Below are 12,475 nucleotides of genomic sequence, written 5' to 3' on the forward strand. Positions count from 1 at the left end.
ATGAAATGTCTGGCCCCCCTGCAGACCTCTGCCCCACCCTTGTCAATTTCCCCTCTCAATAACGGCTTCCAGTTACTTCGTTCAGATTTAAACATCCTTTACTTCTTTTTTCTTTCACATTCTGCATTCAACCTGCCAGGAAATCCTGTGGTCTCTGCTTTCAAAGTCTGTCCAGAATCTGACTATTCCTCACCGTCTCCACTACTACCATAGCAGCCCAAGCCACAGCCACCACCCTCTCCTCGATGCTCACTGTGGTTTCCCGCTCTTCCTGCCCCCATCTCCGCCAGCCCTTGTGATCTAGCTCATACAGTAGCCTGGGTGACCTTGTTAAGGGCTGAACACTTGAATCTCCCCCAGATTCATATGTTGAAGCCCCAATCTCCAGTGTGATGGTATTTGGAGGTGGGGCCTTTAGGAGATTATTAGATTTGGATGAGGTTACACAGCTGGAGCCGCATGATGGGATTAATGCCCTTATGGGAAGAGGAAGAAGACACCAGGCCTTGCTGTCTTTCTCTACCATGTGAAGACACAGTGGGCAGGTGGCCAGCCATGAGCAAGCCAGAGAGAGGACCCTCACCGGACTTTCTTTTTTCTTCAGATGGAGTCTCGCTCTGTCGCCAGGCTGGAGTACAGTGGTGTGATCTCGGCTCACTGCAACCTCCACCTCCTGGGTTCAAGCAATTTTCCTGCCTCAGCCTCCGGAGTAGCTGGGACTACAGGCACATGCCACCACACCCAGCTAATTTTTGTATTTTTAGTAGAGATGCGGTTTCACTGTATTGGCCAGGCTGGTCTCGAACCCCTGACCTAGTGATCCACCCACCTCAGCCTCCCAAAGTGCTGGGGTTACAGGCGTTAGTCACAGTTCCTGGCCTCTTCACTGGACTTCCTTGGACTTTCTAGCCTCCAGAGTGGTGAGAAAATGTTTATTGTGTAAGTTATCCAGTCTGTGGCATTTTGTTAAGTATGGCAGCCAGAGCAGGCTAAGACAGACCCTCTGAAAACATCAGGCAGATTGTGCCGCTCCTTTGCTCAAAACCTCCAATGGCCCCATTTCTTTCAGAGTCAAGGGCAAATCCTTTGCAGTGGCCCAGCAGGTTCTGTGTAGCCATCTCTTGTGACCTCCTAGCCTTGCCAGGCATCGCTACTCTTCAGGCACTCTGATTCAGCCACGCAGGCTTTCTCCTTGATCCGCAAGTTTATCAGACCGTTCTCACCTCGAGCCTCTGCACGCTTCCCTCTGCCTGGAAGGCAGAAAGATCTTTCTTCAGAAAGATCATATGGTTTTCTCATGTCCGTCTCCTACAGGTCTTTGCTCCAAGGACACTTTTCAGAGTCCTGGCCTGATTCCGTCACCTGAACCTGCCCCCTCCCTCAGCCTTTCCCTGGGCGACCACTCTCCAGTCCCACACCTGTGCCGGTTTCCACCTGGCGTTCATTCTCACCTTCTAACACACTGTGTCATCTTCAGGTTTATTGCTTATTACCTTTCTCCCTTGTTACAATTTAGGATCTAGGAATGCACAGGTTTGCTCCCTGGTGAATCTGAACCCCCTGCACTTGACATGGTATTTGCTGAATGAATGACTATCCCTGAATGGGTAGCCCTTGGATCCTAAATGTGAAAGCTGAAGAGGCTCTATTTTAATCCTCTTCTTTCCTAGGTTAGGAGACGGAGACCCAGAGGGGTGACAGGAGGGGCTGAGGTCCATAGGCAGAGGGCTAGTGACAGGGTTAATAGACAAAGAGGCAGCTCCTCTCTGCCCATCCAAGGCTTAACTTTGATCCACAGATTCTTACCTTAAACCTGCTGGAATGACCAGTTCTCAGGACTGGAAGTTGTGGAAATGAGGAGGGTGGTTTTATGCACGTGTACCTTGTCACCGAAATCAACACGGAGTTAACCCTACTTTTAATGTCGGGTCGCCTTCACATGTGCAGGTGGTAAATGTATCCAGCCTCACATTGTTCACTACCAGGAATAGAAACATCTAATTTCTTGTCGGTGGAAAATACAAAAATTCTTTCACACAGAAAAAGAAAAACATACAATTTTGGATTTCCTATGGATTTCCAAGACAAAAAACAGTAGTAGTTTAGGAGGAAATCAGAGCCCAGAGCCGGCTTCAGGTTTCGGCCTGCAGAGCAAGCCGCTGCTGCAGTGCGCGGCCGCCAGAGGGCACTGCTTCGCCAGGCTGGAGGCAGAGCAGGCCCTCCGGGAGGCGCGGGTGGGAGGCGCGGGAGTCTCCGGGAGGAGAGCGTCCACGCCGCGCGGCGCCGAGCAGCAGCCCCGAAACTGAGTGCGGCGGCGGCAGGACCGGCGGGACCGCCACGACTCACCAGATGAGCAGTGAGACCTGCTGCTTTAATAGGGGTAACCAAAACCCCTATTAAAACTCCCAGGAGAGTCGTGATGGGTGGCCGATGGAACTCCTGGCTGCTTTCATGACCAGAGCTGGGTGGCCGCCTCGGTGTCCTGCACCTGCTGGGGTGCAGCGTCCGCGTGTCTGTGTGCGCAGGCGCCCTCTTGCCTACCGCAGGAGCAAGCTGGGGGAAGCCGGATTAGGTCACTCCAAGACCCTAAACTTTAGATGTCAAGCAGTGTGAGGGAACACCAGGCGCATTTTTTGTCTGAACATTTATTTGCTCATGGCCCAGAAGAGGCCAGCAGTATAAGAGCAGCGGACACCACTCAGTCCCGATGTGTAGCGAATGTAAACACGCCTGAGAGCAGTTACCCTTCACAGGATGCCTGTGCGCTGAGCACCGAGATTCCCACTTTATAGCTGAGGGAACTGCAGCCACGGCGGTCGCAGGGAGGAGATGAGATTTGACCTTGGGTTATTTTATTCTGATGCCTTTTGGCTTAACAACTACTGAATAATTCCCTGGTTCTCAGCAGAAGCAGTGAGAGATGTATAATTTGAGATTTATTGCATAGAATTGGCTTAATTACGAGGTGTGACGAGGCAAGTCTGAAATCCATAGGGCAGGCTGATCATCAGGAAGGACAGGCTGGAACTCGTGGACACCAGCTGATGCTGCTGTCCATCATGACATTTATTCTTCATCAAGGATGCCCCAGCTTTGCTTCTAAGGCCTTCTGATGCATTGAATCAGGCCCATCTAGATTGTCTAGGACAGGGGTCCCCAGCCCCTGGGCCACAGACTGGTACCAGTCTGTGGCCTGTTAGGATCTGATTGCCTGTCAGATCAATGGCATTGGATTCTCACAGGAATGCAAACCCCACTGTGAACTACACATGCGAGGGATCTAGGCTTCATACTCCGTATGAGAATCTAATTCCTGATGATCTGTCGCTGCCTCCCATCACCCCCAGGAGGAACCATCTAGTTGCAGGAGGACAAGCTCAGGGATCCCACTGATTCTGCATTATGGTGAGTATGTAATAATAATAGAAAGATGGACAATAAATGAAACATGCTTTAATCATCCTGAAACCATCCCCCCACACCCTACCCTATCTATGGAAAAATTGTCTTGCATGAAACTGGTGACCGGTGCCAAAACGGTTGGCGACTGCTGGCCTAGGATACTCTCCCTTACTTAAAGTCAACTGATTTGGGGCTTTGATCTCATCCAGCTTCATAGAAACACCTAAGTTTGTGTTTCATTGAATAACTGGGGAGAGTAGAACACCATTATACCTGGAAAGCTTTGCAAAGGAGGCTGCCTGGGACCTACTACAGACCAATTGAATCTGAACTTCAAGGAATGAAGTCTGGACATTCATGAGTTTTTGCAAGTTCCCCAGGTTATTCTGATGCATAGTAAGGGTTAAAAACTGTAGTATCTTCAGTGAAGGAGTTCCTGGGGCCTTGAAATTTACATTGAGCCACTAGCACTTGGCCCACTGTGCTGGGATCCCAGGAGAAAAGACAGCGCCCAGTCTGGAGGTGCTGTGCTCTGGAGTTATGCTTGCTCTGTGACCCTAGGCTGGTCCTTTCACTGTTCAGCCTCATTGTCATTATTTGTGCAAATAGCGGGTGCTGGGAAAAGACCTGCCTGCCCCACTGACCTTTCTCCAAAAGCCTCCCCTCTGCTGTCTGATCGCAGAATCTCTGCTTTGTTTGACCTTATTATTTTCAGTCCCAGGGCATGAATCGTAATTGGCTCAAACCAGTCCCAGCAGCATTGGCCCCTCCCTTCCGAGTCCCATTTGCCAGCTTCCCTTGCAGCCAGCAGTGGCCACAGGACCCAGTTGTATCCAATGAGGCACAGGTGAAGGGTGATATTTTCCTCAGTTATAGAAGACTCTCCTGATGCCTCCCAGGCAGCAGTGAAGATGAGGGTGGGGCAGCACCCATTGATGTGGGACCACATCAATGACACAAGCCCACCCACCAGGGAGGAAAATCAGAAACTAGACGTAGCTTGGGTCCTCAATGCCACTTTGGAGCCAGGGCACCGTTTTCCTCCTGCAATTATAAAATATTTGCAAGAACCCCTGCCCTGATTGGCAGTAGTCAAGGCAGGGAAAGGGAGAGAAAGATTCTGTAACTGTCTCATTTCAGAGCTTTGGAATGTGTGGAACTAACAGGGATTTTGGAGAGGAAAGATTTGGAACTCAATGATCTAGCTGAATGTGGATTCCCCTGGCTCTAGGGCCTCAGCATAGAGAAAAACCTCTTATTTACCACAGGGTCCTTCAGTAAGTAACAATTCATCCCGAAAGGAGCATTCAAGGCCCTCCATGGTGCAGCCATGCCCCATCCCAACCAGATGTGCCCTGTCCCTTCAATGTCTCCTGAATATCGCATGGTGACTCCTATTTCATCCGTGCTTGAATTTTCTTCCCATCCTAGAGTATCCCGGCCCGCGGGATAGTCAGAGCAGGCCCTGGAGGAGGGGGTGGGAATTTGGGGAACAAGAGACACGAGAAATGGAGACAAGACAGTGCTCTGATCAAGTCTCGTTTAATGGCGGTAATGCACTGCCTTATATACACTTGGAAGGGAAGGGGTTGGGCTAAGGCGGAAATGATCTCATTGCCGAGGGCATGGCCAGGTTAGTTTCGGTTTCTCCGGTTGGACGTCATGTTGCGCTTGCGCTATTAAGTAACAATTTTCCCGGGCGCGGGAAAAGTGAGTGAAGAAGAAGCAGGAAGAGCGCCATCTTTAATGAGGTATTAGTACAGGGGAAAAAAGGCAAAGATAGGGAGAAGGTGTGGGGTGGAAATGAACACAGCTCAGGCGTTTAATCTTTAATTATTATTCGCTATGGCCGGGGCGTGCAGCTCCGGACAGGTCCCCCTTTTTATATTTTTATGATAAGAAAACCCCTCGGGAACTGCGCCTGTCTTAGGTTGGGTCAACTCACCCCCACCTTCTAGGCCCGTCATGGGATAAGGCAGCAGCAAGGGCGGCCCTCCTGTCTTAGGCTCCGATGGAGATAGTGTCCTCTTACCCGTCATTGACTGTCCAGTTCAGCACACAGGGGAGGTGGTCTTATTAAGGTAAATAAGACTCACCATTTTCAGTCATCTCAAGGCGATGATAATGAACCTGTATAGGTTTGGCCTGGAAGGCCTCGATTTGTTGTCTGACAAATGCCATAAGCTTATTAAGGATTATAGGCCTGAGAGTGAGGAAAAGTAGAAGAGTGAGTAAAGGACCAAGAAATGGCAGGAGATAGGGGAGAAGTCCATCGAGTCCAGTCCATAGTGGATTGGCGGCCAGGCCTTTTCTGCGCTTTTCTAGTTCTTCTTGCAAAGTTTTTATCTTATCTCTGACGATTCCGGATTTGTTGGCGTAAAAACAGCACTTTTCCTGTAAAGCCAAACATATCCCTCCCTGTTCTGCCGTTAACAAATCTAGACCTCTTCTATTTTGGAGAACTACTTCAGCTAACGAGTCTACTTGGTCTTGTAAATCTTGTATAGTACTGGATAAGGTCTGTACATCTGAGATTAATTGATTGGATAATTTAGTATATTGGGTTAGTGAGACTCCTAGGCCTGTGGCTCCTGTAGTAAAAGCAGTGGTGATTCCTAGTCCAGCCAACAAGGGAATAAATTGTATGGCTCGTTTCGGTCTATAAATAAAATGTTCAATAGCGGGGATGGGGATAGGTTCATCTCCAGGGATGATATCAATGTCGGGGAAAAGAGTGGCCAGAACACAAAGCCCTGTCCAATTTGTAGGTAGATACGTATATGCCATGTTGTTTCCACAAACGAAAACCGAGCCATTTATAGCACACAAAGGGTTGGTGGCATTGATTATGGAAGTACAGTTGCCAAACACAACATAGCCTAAATCAATTTCTTTAGTGTTATTATATGATGGTGAAAAGAAGCAAGAGGAATTAGAAAACGTCATTGGTTGAACTAAGAGGGGGGGGGGTAATAGGACAGGAATTATTTACTAAGGATTCATTTGAGTAATTGACATAGGGCAATGAAAGGTTAGGTATGGCTAGAGGAATAGGGGGGCCCATTTTTAGACAAAGCCAACAATCGTGGGCCAGGCTTGAATTGGACATTTGAAGTAAATTGTAAGTAGCATTAAGGATATCAAAGGTTTGGGCATCGAGCTTAAAATTACCTCTAAGCTCAGGCAGGGCTAAAGGGTGATATTGAAGTTCAGGATATGAAGCTTTATGAATTTCTTCTAATTTTTTTCTGGACGGTTTTAATTCTTGCAATATCTAATGGGCCTCCTCCATCAGAAATGTGAATGGGGGCGGTAGTGCTCCAACAAACAGGCTTTCCTTTTTGGCCGTTACAAGGAGATTGTACAAGTTTATTAGTGGATCCTAATACTTGTACGTCGTTGATGCTTCCAGTTTGTGTTTTTAGTAACGTGGCCGTATAATATGTTCTATTGCCTGATTTGCATTGTTGATAGGAGGTATAACAGGAACTATGTACAGAAGATTGGAAAGAGCTACAAGGGCATTCTAGGAGCGGCCCGCTAGGTGAGGTATCTCTTGGGGTAGACTTACATTTCCATAACTGGTTTGGCATTAGGTAAGCTGTCTTGCCCGTGCAGGTCACCTGGGTGATTCTATCTGACGGAGGTTCAGATATTTGTCCCCCTCTGCAGTCACAAGGCTGGCCGTATTGTTTTCGTAATAATTCTTTTGCCTTACGAGGGTCACCAAAACCTGCATAGACTGTCACTATGTTGTATAGAGCGATTATTCTCCAAAGGAATTTCATGTTAGGCTTCATTTTCTGAAAAACAAGAAGGAAAGAACTTCTCAGGGAGATTTATCTTCCCTGGACTGACAATGGTTATGATTTATTTGTCTTACCAATCTTTCAGGCAGCCATCTGGCTGCATCATTTTTTTGTGAGAAGATGCATACTGAGCCTCTTCCCCAAATTAAAACTGGATTGGTGCCATGCCATGAACTATCAAGTGGATCTTTCCATTTTACCATTGCAAACTGTTTTTGAGATTCAGGATGCCAGAAATGATCGGCAGCCGATTTTCCATGACTGTCCAAATTTAAAAAATTAAGGATAAACAGGGCATGATTGAGTATGTTTCTGGGGGTACCCTTCACGGGGTACCAGCTCCCCCCTTTTAATTTTGTGATAATAGTTTTTAATGACAGATGAGCTCTTTCTACTATACCTTGTCCTTGGGAATTATAGGGAATGCCTGTGGTATGTTTAATTTGTAGGGTATTACAAAATTGTAAGAAGGTTTTGGCTATATAACCGGGGCCATTATCTGTTTTGATTTGTTTGGGTATTCCTAAAATAGAAAAGCAGTGTAATAAATGAGCTATGACATGTTTGGTGGCCTCTCCTGTTTGGAGAGTTGCACTGATGAATCCACTATAGGTGTCTATGCATACATGGATATATTTTAGTTGACTGAATTCTAAGTGGTGAGTAACGTCCATTTGCCAAATTTCATTGGGGATGAGTCCTCGGGGGTTAACTCCTAGATGAGGAACAGGTAAATATGTTATGCAGTTGGCGCATTAACTATTTGTCGAGCTTGTTCTCTGGTAAGTTTAAACATAAGTCTTAAGGTTTGGGCGTTTAAATGATGTCAGGCATGTGCTTTTTGCGCTTGTTGCAAATTGTCTATAGTGACTGTGGCTATGGTTTTTGTTGCCATGTCAGCTGTTGCGTTACCTTGTGTTAGAGGTCCCGGTAATCCTGAATGTGCTCTAATATGCCCAAGAAAAAAGGGAGTAGTCCTTTTTCGGATAAGTTGTTGACATTGTAAAAATAGGTTAGCTGTGTCTGAAATATGTTTAATTTGAGACACGGTCTCTAAGAGGGGTGTTGAATGAGCCAGGTAGGCGCTGTCTGTATAAATGTTAAGTGGCTGACAAGGAAAAGCTGATAGTGCTGCAATTATAGCTTGCAATTCGACCAGCTGAGCTGATGTATAAGTGGTCTGGAATTTAACGACTACATTATTGTAAGTGTAAGCGGCAAGTCCTGTGGAAGATCCATCAGTGAAAATTAGTAATGCGTCATTGAGGGGTTCTTTACTGGTAATATGGGGAAATACAAACGCATGAAGTTTACAAAATTGAATAAGTTTGTTAGGTGGGTAATGGTTGTCAATCGCGCCAGTATAAGAAGCGCAAGCAATTGGCCAGGTTTCCATATTTTGTAACAGCCAATGGATGTGTGATTGAGTGTAGGGCTGTATAATGGTAGAGGGTTCTATTCCAAAGTATTTTCTACTGTTTTCTCTTCCCAAGATAATTAGATCAGCTATGGCATCATAATAAGGCAACAAAACCTTTTTAGGGGAGGAGGGCAGGTGTACCCACATAATGGGATTGTTCTGCCAAAATAGGCCAGTAGGGGTTATTGTTGTGTTAAAAATAAGGAGTATTAATGGCTGAGAATAATCAATACCGGTAACAAATTGTGTTGCAATGGCATGTTCTACCTGTTGGAGTGTTATTAATGCTTCTTTAGTAATGGACCTGGGGGATTTTGGATTAGAGTCTCCTTTTAATATATCGAAAAGAGGTTTTAACTCTCCTGTGGTGAGCTTTAAGTACGGTCGAAGCCAATTTATGTCTCCCAGTAATTTTTGGAAATCATTTAAAGTTTTTAAATGATCACGACGTATAACGGCCTTTTGATTAATGATTTTGGGTCCATTAATCTGGAAACCAAGATAAGTGTATGGATCTTGTAATTGTACTTTTCCTGGGGCTATTTGTAGTCCGGCTGCTGTTAACTCTTGTTTGAGTTGGGCGAAGCACTGTAAGACTTGTTCGCCAATTTCTCCTGCTATTAAAATATCATCCATATAATGTATAATATACATTTGTGCCCATGTTTTTCTGACTGGCTCTATAGCGGCAGCTACATATTTTTGACACAAGGTAGGACTATTGGCCATACCCTGAGGTAAGACTTTCCATTGATAGCGCTTCATTGGTTGTTTAAAATTTGTAGATGGAAGACTAAAGGCAAATCTTTTCTGGTCAGCAGGGTGAAGGGGAATTGTAAAAAAGCAGTCTTTAAGGTCAATAATGATTTTAAAATATTTTTGAGGAATCGCAACCGGTGAAGGCAATCCTGGTTGTAAGGCACCCATAAGGATCATAGTGATATTTACTGCTCTTAAATCTTGTAAGAGTCTCCATTTACCAGACTTCTTTTTAATAACAAAAATAGGTGTATTCCAAGGGGAATTACTTTCCTCAATATGTCCTGCTGCTAGTTGTTCCTGCACTAACTGTTGGGCAGCACTTAGTTTATCATTGAGTAAAGGCCACTGATCAACCCAAACGGGCTCATCTGACTTCCAAGTAATGGGGTCAGCGCACCTTTGGGGTGCAGGTATGTCAGTGGCCTGAACTAAAAATTTCCAAACCCCTTTTTATCAAGTTGTCCTGAAACCAGTATAGGCTGTGGGATACCGTTCTCTCCTTTTCCAAGACCTTTACCAGGGGTGTATCCTTGAGTTAACATTTGTGCAGTAACTATATCATTTGGACTACACATTATAACTCTCATTTGAGAGAGTAGATCTCGCCCCCAAAGGTTAACAGGTAGGTAAGGGATGACAAATGGCTTAATGAGGCCTGAATTATTTTCTTTATCTGTCCATGTTAGGTATTTAGAACTTTGTTTAGGATTACTGCTTTGTCCAATTCCTCTCAAGTGAGTTAAAGTTTCTGTGGTAGACCAATGAGAGGGCCAATCTTCCTGTTTAATGATAGTTACATCAGCCCCTGTGTCTATTAGTCTAGTGAATGCCTTCCCGTCTAACCATAAGGTTAGAGAGGGTTTTTGATTTGTAATTGGTTGCACCCAATATATATCTGATGATCCGAAACCTTTTATATTTCTATTAGAGTATTGGATATTATTATCTGTTTTAACCAAAGGTAGCAGGAGTAACTGAGCTATTCTAACTCCTTGAGGGACAGTAATAATACTATCAATAGCTCTGGCCATAATTTTAATTTCTCCTTCATAATAATTATCGATAACTCCAGGGAGGACTTGTAAGCCTCTCATGGTGACACTACTTCTTCCTAAAAGTAGCCCAAAAGTGTTAGGTGGTAAGGGTCCATATATTCCGGTATTTAAGGTTTGCGGTCCCATTTCAGGTGTTAGTATTGTGTGGGAGGTGGAACTGAGGTCCAATCCTGCACTTCCTGGGGTTGCTCTACTAAGTTTTGAAATGGATTGCTGTTGCTGGCTGGAACAAAGCTGACTGCCCCATATGCTTGTTTCGGGGCCTGAGGCTGGCCCCTCATCCCGTTTCCCTGCCTGGGGGGTAAAGGATTTCCTTGAATGTCAGTTTTAGATTTACATTCGTTTGCCCAGTGCCTTCCTCTTTTACACCTTGGGCAAAGGCCTGGGATTTTTGCTTCTGGACTCTTATTTTGGTTTTCACAGCAATCTTTTGCAAAGTGTCCCCTTTTGCCGCATCTAAAACATCCCCCTTTATCTTTACCTTTGTTAATAAGGAAATCTCTTACTGTTTGGCCGCTAAAAGCGGCGGCCATTGCTAGGCCTTGTTGATATGATGGCCCAATATCTGAACAAAGGTGAATGTATCCTGTTAAATCTGTTTTCTTTCGATAAGGTCTGATTGCCGCTTGGCAGGCGGGGTTAGCATTTTCATAAGCTAACTGTTTAACATAATCTACACCCGTTTCTGCATTTCCAAAGATTCTACCTGCCGTGGTAATAAGTCTATGCACAAAGTCTGAAAATGGCTCATTGGGTTCTTGTTTAACCGCTGTGAGCGAGGCCCCTGGATCTCCTTTAACGGGAAGTTTTCTCCAGGCTTTTGTAGCAGCAGCCTGGATTTGTGAGAACAGTCCAGGGTCATATTGCATTTGGGCCTGAGTGTCTGCATAATTACCTGAACCAGTTAACATATCAAAATCCCAACCGTTTCCTGCCTGTTGATTTCTTTTAGCTGTATCTCTACAATTTTCAAAGAACTCTGACTTCCAAATTAAGTGGTCTCCCCCAGAAAGAACTGCCCTGACTAAGGTATTGCAGTCTGTAGGAGTGAGCCAATTCTCAGCTACAGATTCCACTATAGCAAGAGTATATGGAGCAGTAGCCCCATACTGAGAGGCAGCAGTCTTTAACTCTTTTATAATAGTAAAATCAAATCCAGTATGATGCCTCCAAGCCTGTCCCTGTTCATCTATGGTTTCCGTGACCGGAAAAACGTCTTTGGTGGGGGTGAGTATGAAAAACAGAGAGGCAAATCAGGGTTGTGATATTTAGCCGCCTCTTCCTCTAAATCATCCCAATTTATATCCGATTGATTAGGCTTATTAATTTCCTCCTCCTTTTGAAGCATCTGTAAAATTGGGTATTTTTTTGGTTTGTTTTCGTGTGGTATTTCTTTATCTATTACAGAAGGAGACTTGATTTCCTCATTATCACTTTCGAGGGAAATGAGATCTTCCTCCGTATCTTGAAGAGGCTTTGTGAGGTTAGAGCGGGAGCTAACCTTTAAAATATGCTCTGTCTGAGCGACCGCAGCCATGACTTGCGGATTGGCCTCCTTCTTATCTATTAAATCTCTAATGAGGTTCCAATAAGAGAAGGTGGTTACAGGAATTTTTTCTGGCCCAAAAGTATTATAATAATCCTGAAGACAATCCCCTACTCTACGCCATCTTTTAATATCAATAGTTCCTTCCTGTGGGAACCAAGGGCAAGTGTCTTTTACAAAATCAAAAAATTTAAACAAATCATTACCTTTAACCTTTACTCCTCGTATCTTTAAAGCCTCTTTTAATTGTCCTACATATATTTGATGTTGGCTTAATTCTTGTCCCATTTCGGACGCGTCACTTACCTTCGATTCTGACGCGGCAGGTTCCCGCGGTGATCGGCAGAGTTTGACTCCTTTTGTCTTCGTTAGTGGTCGACCGTCCTTTGGCGTCCTCTTCCTCATGGAGTCCCTCGTTTCCAGGTCCCTGTTCGGGCGCCACGTATCCCGGCCCGCGGGATAGTCAGAGCAGGCCCTGGAG

This window comes from Macaca nemestrina, chromosome 5, assembly GCF_043159975.1.
Source record: "Macaca nemestrina isolate mMacNem1 chromosome 5, mMacNem.hap1, whole genome shotgun sequence".
In the NCBI taxonomy this organism is placed as follows: Eukaryota; Metazoa; Chordata; class Mammalia; order Primates; family Cercopithecidae; genus Macaca; species Macaca nemestrina.